We start from the raw sequence: 17,489 nt of genomic DNA, 5'->3' as shown, positions 1-17,489 counted from the left end.
GTGGAGTTAATAATCGACTTCAGGAAGGCTGCTCCCACCCCACCCCCAATTTACATTGACGGCAAGGAGGTAACCAGAGTGCCCTGCGCCCGGCTTCTAGGTACTACCATCTCCAGTGGCCTCAGCTGGAAGCCCAACATCACTGCCACCCAACGTAAAGATCAGCAGAGACTCTTCTTCCTCCGCCAGCTGAGAAAGTTCGGCATGACTCAAGAAATTCTAACCAACTTTTACTCCGCCACCATTGAGTCGATCCTCTGCTCTTCCATCTTGGTGTGGTATGCTGGCGCCACTGTCAATGATAGGGACAAACTACAGAGGGTCATCAGGTCAGCAGAGAGGATCATTGGGTGCCCCCTCCCCTCACTTGCCCTACTACACAGCAAAAGACTAAAAACCAGGGCACTGAAGATTGCAAATGACTCCTCACACCCTGGCCACCGCTACTTCAGCATTCTGCCCTTGGGACGGAGACTACGAGCCATCTCCACTAAAACCACGAGACATAGGAACTCGTTCTTCCCCTCGGCAGTCAATCTTCTAAACTCCCTTCACGTTCTACCATCAAAGCGAGCGTCAACGAGCGGCGAGGCCGGCAGCGCTACGGCTGCACAGCCAACCAGCCCACAAGACTAACTGACTATGGACATTGGAGGGACACACTGGGACTGTGATGTCTTTTTACAATGTTGTGTTAATCTGATTTTGCCTTCCATGCACTCTCTCTCTCTTTCCTTCCTTCTCTTTCTATGCACTCTTCCGGAGCCACTGTACTGTATTGTATTGTATTGTGCCAAAAACAATTCCGGGCATGTCCCCTCATGCTTGGCGAAATAAATTCTGATTCTGATGTCTCCATGTCCCCTTGCGGGGGAGAAAAATGTTGATCGCCACAGGAAGCTGAAAGACATGAAATGCTTTTCTATATACTTGTAGAAAAGTATTTAAACGAGACGCCCAGCAGTCACCCATGTAAACCACCCCTTAGAGAGTCTTGCCCGGGGATTCCACTGACTAGTTACTGGCTAACTGAATAGGATGAGCCGAGACTTTGAACCCTGGTCCCCTATGTCAGAAGCGTTGCCGTTAACCAATACACTATCCAGCAGATAGAGCTGACGTTAACGTAATTCCCCAATTTAAAATAATAACCTGTTCAATCATTCCATTAGTACACAAATCCCATTTGCCAGAACAGTGATAGTCTTTGTGAGTCTGCTTTGACAAGCAAGCTGTCAGACATCCATCAATTCAGAGACAAGCTTCTGCCTGCAAAGCCTATAACATTTCCCAGGCATTCAAAGTCATCACACCTCACTTTTTCAGTGTTCTTATCAAACCATTGCCGGATCAGCACAGGTAGCTGAAAATGACAATCTTGTCTATGATCAACCAGTTATTCTCTTCACACTCGCCGTGCTGACATCTTTTCTGCCGTAACTTTCCAACATATTATATTCAATTTGTTTCTTTTCCCTTATGCTAACACTGCATCGTTTCTGTTCTAAGGCTGTAAACAGCATACGTTGTCACCGGGATGTTAACATTGCACTTATTGTTCTTACGGTGTCGTTATTATGACTGCTGTTCAGACTAGGCAAGGAGTGTTTTTTCATCTTTCCCCAAAGACGACATCCCTCTGGGGATTTTGGCAGCACTGTTCTACTTAGAACAAAGGGATCTTGGTGTGAAGCTGCAGGGGTTGGCTGCTAGGATGTGAATGGCAGTCAAGCTTTGCGAAAAGGGTACTTGTAATTATCGTACAGAGAAAACAGCTTAGCAGAGACTCAATTACTGATTGGCTAAACTGGAAAACTTAAAAATATTAATCATCAAAGGAAAGGGACCCATTGTAGTTACCTCATCAATAGGGGTTTCATTGTTTAAGCATTTATTTCTGGTACCTGTAAAGGTTTATCGTTGCCAGAAAAAAGGAGAGGATGGTGGGTCATTATAGCCCGAGTGGGGGGGCTTTCTGAATATCTTTTTGTCATAGCGGGTCTTGTGGTAAGAAAAAACACAGAAACACCGGGAGCCCAATTTAGTGAAGTATGGTAAGGCATTTTTTACAATTCAGCACTCTGCAGCTTTAACAGTTCGCTGCATGGCCATACAACTTACCACCCAAATTAATCTTGCCTCCTTATCTTGCCAACAACTGAGCTTTCTGTTGGTGGCCTCTGATTGCTGCTGTGATGTCATTTTTTTTTTTTTATTACTCTAACCTATTTTGGTTCCTGGACGTAGTTTCTACGTCCAGGAACCATGCAGGCTACCGCGCGCTCCCGCGGCCGATCGTGCGCGTGCACGCGCACCCCCGGCCGCGGATTGGGTAGCCAAAGAATCAATGTATCGGGCTATGGAGCCCGATCACTGATTCCTCTCCCCCGCTGAAAAAGCAACAGCTTCTCTCGGAAGCTGCGCCTTTTCTGGCCGTTCCCTTCCCGATGTGTCACTCTAAGCGAGTGCTACGCTTAGAGTGACGTCATGTAAACAAACTCATGGCCGCCATCTTGTGGCCAAAAAGTTATACTACACCTGAAAAAAAAAAAAAGAATTAACACACATTTACATTATAAATCTATTGTTTACCTCCCACCCTCCCAAAAGTACCCAAATAAAATGTTTACTATAAAAAAAATCCATTACAATAAAAAAAAAAAAAAACATGTAAATATTTACCTAAGGGTCTAAACTTTTTAAATATCAATGTAAAGATGAAATATTTCTATATATTTTTTTATTTTAAACTTGTAAATAGTGATAGATGCAAAATGGAAAAAATGCACCTTTATTTCCAAATAAAATATTGTCGCCATACATTGTGATCGGGACATAATTTTAACGGTGTAATAACCAGGACATATGGGCAAATACAATACGTGAGTTTTAATTATGGAGGCATGTATTTTAAAACTATAATGGCTGAAAACTGAGAAATAATGAATTTTTCCATTTTTTTCTTATTCTTCCTGTTTAAATGCATTTACAGTAAAGTGGCTCTTAGCAAAATGTACCCCCCATAGAAAGCCTAATTGGTGGCGGAAAAAACAAGATATAGATCAGTGCATTGTGATAAGTAGTGATAAAGTTATAGGCTAATGAATGGGAACGTGAAAACGACGGAACCTGAATGGGTTAAAAAGTATTTTTTTAAATTAAATTATCTTATTTTTTTTTTAAATTTCCCTCTGTCCCTTAAAGAGAAACTCCGACCAAGAATTGAACTTTATCCCAATCAGTAGCTGATACCCCCTTTTACATGAGAAATCTATTCCTTTTCACAAACAGACCATCAGGGGGCACTCTATGGCTGATATTGTGGTGAAACCCCTCCCACAAGAAACAAGAAAAATACGTACTCTTGGCAGTTTCCTGTCTGTGAACCTTGCTGCATTGTGGGAAATAGCTGTTTACAGCTGTTTCCAACTGCCAAAAAAGCATGCAGCAGCTACATCACATGCCAACAGTAAAAATGTCACCATGTAATAAATGTCAGAATGTAAATCAGGGATTTTAAAGATTTTACAATGGGCAAACACTGACTAAATCATTTGTACATAATTATTGTAAAAATGAAGCACTTTTTATTACATTATTTTCCCTGGAGTTCCTCTTTAACTTAACTTTCATTTTCATACCACATTTATTGATTACAATAACCCATTATTTAACAAATAATCATTCCTAATACTGTATAATTGTTCTAAAACTGTTCCCTATGCTTTTTCGAAAAAAAATAGTTTACATTTCAGCTTCTAAGAACCACTATGAGCAGCTTTCATAATTCTCACCTATGTTACAAAGCATCATTTTTCAACATACTTACTTAAACTTATATACAAAAACATTTTATTTTTATGTTTTCACCCTAATAAGCATTTTTTTTACTCTATGTTAGATAAAACTATAAACAAACATATACTAATTTATGTTACACAAACAAAATGGGGAATTAAAGTTAGGACCCACCAGGGGTTTTAAGGTTAGACACCACCAGGTCTTAGGGTCTTAGAGTTAGGCACCACCAGTGGGAAATTAGGGTTAGGCACCACCAGGAGGGTCTTAAGGTTAGGCACCAACAGGGGAGGGGTAGGGTTAAGCACCACCAGGAGGTCTTAAGGTTAGGCACCACCAGGTGGAAGTTAGGGTTAGGCGCCATCAGGGGGGTCTTAGGGTTAGGCACCACCAGGGGAGGGTTCTGTGTGAGAGTAGTGAGATGTTAGATTATAGTAAAATATCTGTAAGTATTAAATATATTTTACTACATGAATGAAGTAGTACAATATCAGTATATTATTAAACAATGTTTTATCACTTTTACTGGTCCTCATTTTAGTAAACGTAAAAATAGAGGTTACTGTAGGGAACAGTAGAAAATCAGTATTATAAACCATATTGTACGTCATATCCTGGCTTTTATTTTACTAAACAATAACTTTAATATTTTAATCTTGCACCTTTTTTAACCAAAGCCTCTATTATATGCGCATATTCAGACAGTTCTGGTGTTTTCAGTTCCATCCAATATACTAACCAGGTTCTTATGTTCTTATTAGTGCACATCGACACCTTATTTCATTTATGGTTACATTCTGTTCATGTAATTATCCAACAAGTATATGGATGTGCATGAAAAAGGGGCACAAGGAAAAATGGGAGTTGGGTGTAGCTGAAATCTTAATAAACGATAAATAGTGTGTTCAACTGGGCGCGGGGTGAAGCCGGAAACATGTAAACGATAAGTACCATATTAAAACAGACAGCAATAAAACAGTAGAAAATCTTAGTGATATGTTACTACAGATTAAAGTGGAGCTGTCAGCCATACCATCTCAGAAAAAACATATATAAGTAGATAAATACTTGCTCTACTTGCTCACTGTCCACATTTTGATTTTAGTGATTTTTCTATAGTAAAAAAAAAGAGAAAATCTTTCTTATGATTTTTCATTTTGTCTGTGTCTATCTTGAATCCAATCCTGACATCATTTCCTCCCTTAGGCCTTTCTCACATTGTGTTCCGATCACGTTAGCGTTCGCGTTGGGCGTTTTTTTAAGCTTTGTTTTGCGATTCCCGGCGCTTTGGTGGGTGGTGCGTTTTTGTTAAAAAGCATTTTTCAAAGCGCTTTTCCGGGGCGTTTTTTTAATTCACTCCCTGATGCAAGTCAGGAAAGGAACTCTTTGACCTGGAAAAGAGTAAATACAATGTATTTATTCTTAAAAACGCAAACGCAATCGCTGCACAAAGTGATTTTGTGAGCTTTTTTCCTATACCTTCCACTGAGGCAGAATCGCCTCAAAAATGGTACAGGCACCGCTTTGCTGAGCGGATCGGAAACAAACCGCTCAAATGTGAACACTCTCGGAGGGAATCATGGCACAAGCATTTTTAGGGCAATTTTGAAAATGGTCTGCACTTGAAAAAAGGGCAAAAATGCCCTAAGTGTGAACAAGCCCTTACTCTGTTTGTGCACCATTGCAGCCCTCCTCCCAGTTTTCAGACATCCCCACCCAGCTCTGCAGTAGAAAGTGCATTGAGAAATATTGGCCAATCAGAGCGCAACAGAGGTGTGGGAGGGTTGAAAACAGGAGGGAAAAGGGCTTCAGCCAATCAGGCTGCATTAGTTAAGACTGAGGGGAAAGTAAAGAAGAAAAAAAGAAAACTCAGCATTCACTGCAACTTTGTGGGGAAGATGTTCCAAATAAGTGCTAGGGAATCTAAGGAATTATGTTTTATGGAGAAGAAAAATAAAAATAAGAGTGATTTTTAACATTTGGATTGCCTGGTTAGCATGTTACTTGTTTACCAGATAAAAATAAAGAATTGATTTTTGATTTTATGCCCGCCAGTTACTCTTTAACCTTACCCTACTCTCACACAGAACAGTCCACTACCAAAGCCTGAACCTAATCCCCCAATGGTGCCTAACTCTACGGCCGACGTGGTGCTGCCTAACCCCAAATCTTTTTATTAAAAACTTGCAAACATAATATTTACAATGTATACAAAATATTTACAATCATCACAAAAAAAGATATTCAGACAAAACTCAATACATTAATATTTCTCCAAAGCACACATCTATGATTAATGTCTGTATCTTTCTGATATACTCTCTTTAAACTGCCATGAATATCTATCCTTATACTCTGTACAGGTATCGCCTCCTTATTAATAGACAGACAGCATCTTGCGCACCACAGGTGGTACAAACAAACCAAATTAATTATATACAAAGCACTTCTATTGTATTTTTGCAATGATGGAAGAAACTCTCCTTACACCGCCTGTTCATAAGTTTGATGAACAAAGTCTGGTATTTGTAGATTACGTGACACAGCCTCCAAAATCTGTTCGGTATATTGACATTTTAGGACTAGATGTTCCGTGGTCTCTGTCACCTGGCCACATTCTTCTCTATCACAGAATTTATCTGACATAGCCCTTACTCTAAGAATTTCCTTGACATACAGTTTACTATGAAATGCCAGCCAGGCCAAGTCTCTCATATGTCCTGCAATTATTTAACACAATCATTTAACACATTCACTGCTTTCCTACCATCCAACATGAGGGCATTTCTTAACTGCAGTTGGATCGTAAACTTACGTTTTAGGATATCTTTATACAAATCTTTTGCCTAATCCCAAGACCCCTCTGGTGGTGCCTTGCATGATCCAGCAGTCCAGGGAGATGAGTAGGCAAAAGTGAGCTTTTGTGCAAGTGGGCCATGGTAAAAGCGGTTAACTTACCCAGGGCACTGCCTCTGGCTGCCACACTCCGTGCAACGTTCGGTCCTCTAAAAACTTCCTCCATCACAGCTGGAAGGAAAAAGTATCAGAGGGAAGTAGAAGAACGAGGTGGCAACCAGGGTAAATTAAACCCTTTTGCCGAAACTGTTGGCACAAACGTTTAGTTTCCGTCTTGACTCCAGAGAAACTAAATTTTGCAATCGTCCACTCATCCTTACTGACAACACAGCGGGTTTATTTATTGTTTTAGTGAATCTTATAGAGAGCATACATTTTGGTACAATACAGATTGTTCTAACACCGTTAAATTAAGCCAAGGTTATTCATTTATCCAGGCTGTAATTTGGGCATTTTGTTTATTTGTTGACACTATGCTGGAAATGGTTAAATGCTATTCGAGGATAATTCTCACTACCTTCTTCCAGAGGTCCATCCATCTACATATTGTGCATGAAGCTGGCACAGCAACAAGGACAGCTTGAGCTGGCTGGCACTTGGTCTCCTAGTGGAAGATATGCCATTGTCTCTTCTTAAGCTGGCATTCTCTGCCAGCGATAAAACTCATTCTCACTTAAAGGGCCATTAGAAGGAAATGGAGATATAAATGTCTGAGACAAATCCACATGTGGAGCTAATTAGCTTCATAAACAATTCTGCTGGTTTAATTCAAAGCAGACTAAGAAGAATCAAAGAGGATTGGAGAAATTGAGAAATTGCTGAGCCATAGATACCATTTGCATGTGACAGCAGTATTAATTAATTCTGTCTGATAGACATTCCGGGCCAGTGAAATATCTGCTGTACAGTTGCTGGGACAGGACCATTAATTCCACATTTGATTTCTCACTCTGGCATATATTTGGTATTTGAGCAGAGATGCTTATTGCATTACACTTCAATCAGTCCAGTAATTTTGTATGACTGCTCAGTGTGTTCATCTGAATATAATCTTAACCATTTACCTGCTTGAGGACCCCAGGTTTACACCCCCCTAGTGACCAGGCCATTTTTTACAATTCAGGCCACTGCAGCTTTAACAGCTCAACGCCATACAACTTCGCACACAAATGAATCTTGCCACCAACAGAGCCTTCTGCTGGTGGCATCTGATTGCTGCTGCAACTTTTTTTTTTATGTAAATGTTTGTAATAAAAATGAAGGCCATGGCAGTTTTGCAATTCACAAAACTGGTCTCACTCATCCTTATCAGGTATTGCTATCAATTTTGAACACTTTTTTCCCTTGCTTGTGGTTTTGCAAATCAATATTTGCCCTTACACTGGTAGCAATGCCTAACACAGAGCAACACACTGCCAATTAAAATGGAGGATCTTACAACATTTTCAAAATAAACTATCCCACCTCCTTAGGAATGGTGCACTCATATCAGCATACAAGCATGCAAGCAGACAATTCATGCATACAACTTGAAATTTAGACTGGAAACAATTGGGGTCAGGAGCGGCCTTAGGCATGTGCCATCTGTGTATGTGCATAGGGCAACCATTCCCTGGGGGACCCCACACATGAGCTCAACAAGGAACTACCTGGTCGCTATGGCTGCACACATAGTTTCCAGTGCCCCACATCACTGCAGCGCATCAGGTCACAGTGACACTGCATCCGGGCGCTGTGCCAGCACCTGCATGCAACACTGTCTGCAGCTTAGTCGCTGGGAGGTTCTTCCCATCAGTCACACCCCCAGCAGCATGGAACAAGGATGCCATGGGATTTCCCTATGTAGCCGCCACTCACAGTAGGTAGTATTACTCTGAACATTTTACCAACAGACTTTTGACTATTCAATGTCCTAATAGGAGATTCTCAGGATTTCCTTTATTTACAAACAAACTCACTGGAAGAGAGTGGAACAGTCATAATGCTAGAATTGCTGTACAGGCTAGCTGACATCTTATTATAGAACCAGGCAAATCATTTGAAAGGAATAAAGAAAACTTTGAGAATCCTCCATGCTGTGATGGACTAGTCCACAACCTGGATGACATGGCAACTTTACTGGCATTTACTGCATCAGGTCCAATATATGCAGGCCATAGAGTATTCAAATAGTAATTCAACGTATGCGAATTCTGCCTTTCAATATTACATTTACTTTATTCTATAATTTGATAATATGTAATGTATATAGGTAGAAAAAAAACAACGTTTTGTAAAAAATAATACCCTTTAATATGTAATGCATCAATTTACCAATGGAATATAAAGTTTAGTGCAAAAAACTCTTTTTGTACAAAAGTACATTTCTTAATTTTAAAGGGGTTCTGCAAGGTTTAAAGAAAAAAGTTTCACTTACCTGGGGCTTCTGCTAGCCCCCTGCAGAAGTCCTGTGCCCACACCAGTCCCCAAGGATCCTCCAGACCCCCGCCACGGCTCACTTTTCGTTTCACCAACTACGGCCACTATGCCTGCGCGGACGTGGCCATGCACACCCTTGCTCACGTCGCTGTAAGTGTCCTGCGCAGGCCCAGTAAAAGAAAACGTTGTACCACAACTGCGCAGGATGCTCCTGGCGATGGGAGCGAGGACGTGCACGGCGCAGTGGCAGTCGACTTGTAAGTCGGACAAATGGAAAGTGAACCACGGTGGGCGACCGGAGGATACTTCAGGACCGGCGTAGGAGAGGATGTCTGCAGGGGGCTGGTAGAAGCCCCAGGTAAGTGAAACTTAAAAAAAAAAAACATTAAAGAACCCCTTTAGTAAATCAGTGCTAACATAGGGAAACAATAAGAGAAAACAAGACGGGTGGATTTGGCTCAAAGCAGGGACTGTCCCTCCTGTTGGGGCCTACTGTAGGTGTTAGTTCTTATAGAGTGGCACTTCATGTCTGATAAAAGGTTGTACAGTTGTCAGGAACCAAACCTTAAGGCACAGGTTCAATGTAAGTGGATTGCTCCAGTGTAAACAAGTGGCAAGGCTGCAACCATAAAGCCTTACCAACATGTCGGCACTGGGCCCCTCCTGAGCCCTGGCAGCGTCACTGCAGCTGGCTGGACTTCTGGATGTGGATGTACAGCCATGTTCAGTCTTGGTTATTGGCTCCTCTACTCCAATGGATATGCCAATAGAGTGACCACGTTAGGTGGGGAAAGGCCTACAATCAGATCTAAAGCTAGATTGTCAAAACTCAGAAGAGGTCCATTTTTCAGAGCTGACAGTTAAAGCATGTAGTGATCTACTACAAGACCTTTACACAGCATCCTAAAGACAGGAGTGCAGAAAAAGCCATGAGCGTGAACTGTAATAAAAATGGAGCCTGGTGTCTAATTATACTTCCTTATGGCAACCACATTAATAATACAGTATATCTGAATTCCTGATCACCGGCTGTCAAGAAATATGAGATCCCCCTTTGACTTTTAAACCTACTATAGTGACTTAAGGTGGCCACTAATGGTCCAATTTCTAGCGAAAAATCGTTTGAGCGATCAGAAATTCTGATCGGATTGGTTGTAAATAGTCTCCATTGGTGGACACAATCGATTATGAACGAGTGAAAAAAATGTCGTCTGAATGAATTTTCATCGAACCAAAATTTGGATTTTCTTGTTGGTTGTGATAGATAGGAAGCAAAGATTGGTTCGTTGATGGTGTAGTGAACGATGTATTACAATATTTTGACTTCCAATCAGAATTTCTGATCGTTTGAACGATTTTTCGCTAGAAATTGGACCATTAGTGGCCAGCCTAAGTCAGATAACAAAACTAGGTTTATAACTATAACTTTAAAGAAAATGCGACTGGTGGTCTCTAAAGACTGAAATGGAACACGTAGCCTAAAGACTTTGGGATTCATTCACAAAACTGCGCTGCTTGAGCTTGTGCTGCTTCAGCTTCACTTGACAGGCAGCCTACTGGGCCAATCAAAGTGCAGGAATACTGTTCTTTAAAGCTACTGGACCCGCCAGGCTCCGGGCGGGTTCAGTGGAGTGATTGTTAAAGTGAACCTCAAGACTAAAAATCTACTCAGCAGAACTGAAAAGGCTTGGTGTTTCTTTAACAATTTCACAGCATGAGAACTTTGTTTTTCTTACCAAAGCATCAATTTTAGCTAAGCTCCACCCATCAAAGAAAACTGCCCGGGCTTTTTTCCCTGATGCTGTGCAAAGCATGGTGGGATTTCCTATGTTGTTATACACATTGTCTAGCAACTGGGAGGGGTGATCAGCAAACAGGACAGTTGGAACTGTGTCTCATACTCCCTGTCACCTCCTTTCAACCAAAAAGATGGCTGCCCTCGTGACATCAAACATTTGCCTGTTCTTTTAAAGCTGGGTGGGTAAGAGATTATATTACCTATCTATTTTAATTAACATAACTAATGTAACTTAATGACAGTATGTTTGTTTAGGCTGAAGTTCCTCTTTAAGTTTAACGAGCTGCTCATTAAAATAGCAATGAAGAGCGTAATTTTGCAGTGCTATGGGCTTGCGCGTGCAAAGTTTTAGCGGTCGCATGTTAACTTTTATTGCGCATACGGCGTTACACCGTACGCACGATAAGTGCGCTTTGCACATGATAACTATGCTGCTTCGCATGCTAACCTATTAGAGTTTATGCTTAGCACGCCCGTGCTAAGCTGGTTTGCACGCAATGTAATGCGCGCAAAACTTTACGAGCGTAAACTAATGACTTCACGCAAAGTCCTTAGTTTACGCGCATGCTATCACGTGCAAAGCAGCTTTGCACGGGCGTGCTATATGTTAGCACGCTTTTGTGAATTAAGCCTTATGAATGCATAGTGTGTGCTTAGAATTATTAACAAGCGCTGTAGTAATTAAGCAAAAGAAGCAGCGCAGCTTTGTGAATCAGCACAGCTTTGTGAATCAGCCCCAATGTGAGTTACTATTAGTGATGCTCAAATACCCCTTTTTAAAATTCGAGTTTGGTCGAATTCGAATAGTAAATTATTCGAGGTCAGTCGAATATTCGAGTCGAATAATTTTTACTATTCGATTCGACCTCGGACTTCGAGCTCACTATTCGAGTCGGTATTCGAGCTCACTATTCGAGCTGACTATTCGAATTGGCCTTAAATAGCTTCCAACACTTGTTTTGAGGGTGAATGATGCAAGAAACATCTTTTTTTCCAAGTAACAACAGCAAGTGATTATGTGGGGATGTTCCTTTAAAAAAAAATGTGGAAAGAGAAGTTGTGTCCTTAATTTTGTTCAGTAGTGTTACTGTATATACTTGTTCTTCTTCTTCTTTATCTTTCTTCTTCTTCTTCTCGATCTTCTTCTTCTATATCTTCTTCTTCTTCTTCTATATTGTCTTCTTCATCATCTTCTTCTTCTTCATCTTCTTCTTCTTCTTCATCTTCTTCTTCTTCTTCATCTTCTTCATCTTCTTCTTCTTCATCTTCTTCTTCTTCATCTTCTTCTTCTTCTTCTTCTTCATCTTCTTCTTCTTCTTCTTCTTCTTCTTCATCTTCTTCATCTTCTTCATCATCTTCTTCATCTTCTTCATCTTCTTCTTCTTCTTCTTCATCTTCTTCATCTTCTTCATCTTCTTCTTCTTTTTCATCTTCTTCTTCATCATCTTCTTCATCTTCTTCTTCATCTTCTTCTTCATCTTCATCTTCTCCTTCTCCTTCTTTTTCAATATCGTCTTCTTCTTCTTCACGTATTTCTCTTTTCAATTTTTTTTTTAAAGAAATGCAGCTATTTTTGAGCGTAACAAATAGCTGGTGGGCGCACGCATGTTGGAAGCGCCATTGTATGTGCTCCCTGGCAGTGGAAACACAAAGACAGCAGGAGGTAAATTCAGCAGCAGGAGGAGGAGGATGAGTGTGTGGCAGCAGGCAGTCAATGAGGCAGGCAGCTCGCCGTGACATAATAGCCCTGGTACCTAGCGGTGATACCAGGGCTGTAAATAAACACAACAGGAGGTCCCAGACAGCGGTCGTGCAGCCCACATTGTGTCCAATACACAACTGGGACAACACAGTTTTCAACCCGGGCACCTCAGAAAAATTAAACCTTTTTTTTTTTTTTTTTAATGGTTTGTTTGGTTTTGGTTTTGCAACCAATATAGCTATTGTTTGACGTAATAGCTGGTGGCAGAGTGGCAGCAGAAGAAGGTAATTCTGTGTACCCTGGCAGTGGGAAACACAGACAGACAGCAGCAGCAGGAGGAGGAATGGAGGAGTAGGCGAGCAGCTATTGTTTGACGTAATAGCTGGTGGCAGAGTGGCAGCAGAAGGTAAATCATCTGTGTACCCTGGCAGTGGGAAACACAGACAGACAGCAGCAGCAGCAGCAGGAGGAGGTATGGAGGAGCAGTGTGAGTGTGGCAGCAGGTAGGCAGCGTGACATAATAGCCCTGGTACCTAGCGGTGATACCAGGGCTGTAAATAAACACAACAGGAGGTCCCAGACAGCGGTCGTGCAGCCCACATTGTGTCCAATACACAACTGGGACAACACAGTTTTCAACCCGGGCACCTCAGAAAAATTAAACCTTTTTTTTTTTTTTTTAATGGTTTGTTTGGTTTTGCAACCAATATAGCTATTGTTTGACGTAATAGCTGGTGGCAGAGTGGCAGCAGAAGAAGGTAATTCTGTGTACCCTGGCAGTGGGAAACACAGACAGACAGCAGAAGGGCAGTACACAGCAGCCCACTGTAGGTGTAAAATGTGTGGCTGCAGGCGACGTAATAGTCAAAGTGAACCAGGCTGGCTTAGTGAGCAGGAGCCAGGAGGTGGTAAAGGGTGGTAAGGCACATTAACGATGGTTCCGGCAGCCAGTTCATGTCCCCCTCTCGCCGACAACAGGGGCCAGGAACTCGCCTTCCACCCACGCCTGGTTCATCTTGAGAAACGTCAGTCTGTCCACAGACTTGTGAGACAGACGTGAGCGTTTCTCGGTGACCACGCCACCAGCTGCACTGAAGCAGCGCTCGGACAGCACGCTGGAAGGGGGGCAGGACAGCACTTCCAGGGCGTACTGCGCCAGCTCGCTCCAGATCTCCATGCGCTTGACCCAATACTCCATGGGATCAACAGGGGCATCGCTGTCAAGCCCGCTGTACGACCCCATGTAGTCAGCCACCATGCGGGTCAGGCGCTGGCTGTGACCGGAGGAGGATGCTGCTGCATGCATCTCCTCTCTAGTCACTGCTGCCGGAGCCTCTACAGTCCTGTAGAGCTCGTGGCTGAGAGACAGCAGGTCTGTGGGGCGCTTGCTGCTGCTGGATGCAGGCACCTGCTGCTGCCTCTGTGCTCGCTGCTGGACAGTGGGGGTGGAAGGCTGGGGGAAGGCTTCCTCCAAGCGCTCAACAAGGGCCTGCTGCAAGCTCCTTATTTGTTGCGCTGGGTCTCCTCCTGCAGGCGGCAGGAACTGGCTCAACTTCCCCTTGAGGCGTGGGTCCAACATCATGCTGATCCAGATGTCCTCCCTCTGCTTCATCTGGATCACCCTGGGGTCCCTGCGCAGGCACGTCAGCATGTGCGCTGCCATTGGGAAGAGGCGGGCCACGTCTGCTGGCACATCGACGTCAGTGCTGTCCTCATCCTCCTCCTCTGCCGCCTCATCCTCTCTCCACCCCCGCACCAACTCAGCTGCGCTGTGCTGATCCCCCTCATCAGCAGCCAGGTCAGGGACCTCCACCAAGTCCTCCTCCTCCTCCCCCTCAGAGGTGGACTGCGCAGCTGGTTGCCGCTCCTGCTGGTCCAAGGCTGCCGCTCCCTGTTCCAGCAAAGCATCGAGGGCCCTGTTCAGCAGAGAAACCAGGGGCACCCACTCGCAGACCATAGCATGGTCCCTGCTCACCATGTTTGTGGCCTGCAGGAAGGGAGCCAGCACAAAGCACACCTGCTGCATGTGCCTCCAGTCATCATCGGGGACGATGGACGGGATGTTGCTGGTCTTGTCCCTTCTCTGAGCTGCGGAAACAGTGGCCAGGGCAAGGTACTGTTTGACAGCGTGCCTCTGTTCAACCAGACGCTCCAACATCGCCAGGGTGGAGTTCCAGCGAGTCGGAACGTCAAGGATCAGCAGATGGCGTGGCAGATCCAGCTCCTTTTGCACGTCTTCCAGGCTCGCACAGGCTGCAGCCGAGCGCCGGAAGTGACGCACAACATTCCTTGCCGTTTCCAGCAGTTCGCCCATCCCCTGGTAGGTGCGCAGGAACTTCTGCACCACCAGGTTCAGCACGTGGGCAAGACAGGGGATGTGGGTCAGGTTTCCCCTGTCTATTGCGGCAACCAGATTGGCCCCATTGTCGGCCACCACCTCTCCGACTCTGAGGCCTCTGGGGGTCAGCCAAATCCTCTCCTGCTCCTGGAGTTTGGCCAACACATGGGTTGCCGTCAGCTTGGTCTTCCCAAGGCTGACCAAGTGCAGCAGCGCTTGGCAGTGGCGGGCCTTCACGCTGCTGCTGAGGCGGGGGGTTTGGCCAGGTGTGCCGGAGGATGGCAGAGGATCGGAGGAACCTGCTGCAGTTCCCCTGACCCTGCGGGGTGGCACCACCCACTGTGTTGCTGCTGCTGCTGTGCCCGCTGCTGCTCTCCCATCCTCACCCCCTTCCACCAAGCTGACCCAGTGGACAGTGAAGGACAGGTAGCGGCCTGTCCCGAAGCGGCTGCTCCAGGAGTCCATGGTGACGTGGACCCTTTCACCAACCGCGTGCTCCAGCCCTCGCTCCACATTGGCCATCACAAAGCGGTGCAGTGCAGGAATGGCCTTGCGGGCAAAGAAGTGTCTGCTGGGGAGCTGCCAGTCTGGGGCTGCGCAAGCAAGCAGCGCACGAATGTCGCTCCCCTCCTGCACGAGCGTGTACGGCAGGAGTTGGGAGCACATGGCCCGTGCCAGCAAGCCGTTCAGCTGCCGCACGCGACGGCTGCTGGGAGGCAGAGCCCTAACCACCCCCTGGAAGGACTCGCTCAAAAGGCTCTGGCGTGGCCTTTTGCTGACACGGGAATCAGCAGACACAGCAGAGGAGGCCACTGAGGACTGGCTGCCAGAACAGGCCTCAGTGTCGGCGGCAGGAGTTGCAGAGGGGGGAGGAGCAGTGCGTTTCCGCACTCCTGCTGGTGCTGCTGGAGGAGCAGGAGGGCGGGTGGCTGCTGTTGCTGCTGCTGCTGCTGAAGGCTGTGCAGTGATGGGTGTGGTGCCACTGCCAGCACCAGATGCCTTCAGCCTCTGGAACTCCTCATGCTGGTGGAAATGTTTAGCCGCAAGGTGGTTGATGAGCGAGCTGGTGCAGAACTTTAAGGGGTCTGCACCTCTGCTCAACTTCCGCTGACAGTGGTTGCAAGTGGCGTACTTGCTGTACACAGTGGGCATGGTGAAATATCGCCAGATTGGTGACTTAAACATCCCCCTACGGCATGGAAGTGCTGCTGCCTGTCTCCCTGTGGTGGTTGGGGGGGGGCTTGGGGGGCTTGGGTGCGGCTGGTGGTGGTACTGGCAGATGCTGCTGCTGCTGCTGCTGAGCCTGAGACACCAGCAGGCTGTGGGACCTGCCTACTGCTGCTGCCAATGCTTGCAATGATGCGCCTCCTTGCAAGGCCCACAAGAGCATCCTCCTCCTCCTCCTCCTCCTCAGAGCTGCTGAGGACGACATCCCCTGGAGGTGGTGGCACCCAGTCTCTGTCTGTCACCGGGTCATCATCATCCTCCCCCTCCTGAAACATGTCCTGCTGGGATGAGGACCCCCCAAACTCCTCTCCTGATGCATGGATGGGCTGCTTGACTGTCGCCACAGTCTTGCTGTCCAATCCCTCATCCCCCAAAGTGCCCATCAGCATCTCCTCCTCAAAATCGCCAACAACAGCAGACAATTGACTCATGATGCCTGGGGTCAAAAGACTGCTGAATGACAGGTCGCCAACTGACGGTGAACTGGCCTCCTCCCCAGGCCCTGCTGGGCGGCTGCTGCGAACAGGGGTGGTGGTGGTGGTGGTGGTGGTGGTGAGGGTGGAGGCCTCGGATGCAGAGCTGATGGCGGGCTGCTCATCCTCCGTCATGAGTTGCACCACAGTGTCTGCATCCTTTTCCTCAATGGGACGTTTCCGACCCGGCTGGAGGAAAATGGGAGCAGGTGCTACACGCTGCTGCTGCTGTGTCTCTGCAGCGTGAGTTGCAGATGCTCCTGCTGGGCGGCGCCCAAGGCGTCCACGGCCAGTGGCTATGGGAGGAATGTTAGCCACTGACGCTGCTGCTGCTGCTGCGGAACTGTGCATGGTGGCGCGCCCGCGGCCGCGGCTTGCCACAATGCTGCTCCCTCTCCTCCTGATTCCCTTGCTGCCCTTCCCCTTGCCCAAACCGCGCTGGCTGCCACTTCCAGACATCTTAAATGTTTTGGGCGTATAGACAAAAGTTTTGTAAAAGGGCGGGTGAAAAGTGGGGTACTTTAATGGAGTGGGTTGGTTGGTGAGGTGACTGAGTGAGTGTCCCCTAGTACAGTAAGTAAGTAGTAACAGTCAGGAAGTACAACTAGCAGTTACAATAATCAGTAGTAATCACAAGTAAATTTAGTGTGTGTACACTCAGACAGTGAGTGCACGCACGCAGGAGCTAGTAGCCTATGGACAGTGACTGAGTGTCCTAGACTCCTAGTACAGTAAGAGTAAGTAGTAACAGTAAGTAGAACTAACTAATTACGATAATCAATCAGCGATCAGAAGGAAATAGAGTGTGTGTTGTGTGTGTACACTCAGACAGTGAGTGCACGCACGCAGGAGCTAGTAGCCTATGAACACAGTGACTGA

General features: G+C 45.5%; 1 protein-coding gene across 5 annotated transcripts in view; it reads right to left on the bottom strand.

Moving 5' to 3' along the window:
• Window positions 1-17,489, bottom strand: part of ERBB4 (erb-b2 receptor tyrosine kinase 4) — a 1,342,090-nt gene that overhangs the window by 633,409 nt on the left and 691,192 nt on the right. The gene's annotated exons all lie outside the window — the stretch shown is intronic.

This window comes from Hyperolius riggenbachi, chromosome 7 (assembly GCF_040937935.1).
Source record: "Hyperolius riggenbachi isolate aHypRig1 chromosome 7, aHypRig1.pri, whole genome shotgun sequence".
Classification (NCBI taxonomy): domain Eukaryota; kingdom Metazoa; phylum Chordata; class Amphibia; order Anura; family Hyperoliidae; genus Hyperolius; species Hyperolius riggenbachi.
Note: the sequence above shows the minus strand (reverse complement) of the source record. Positions and strands in the feature narration are given on the sequence as shown.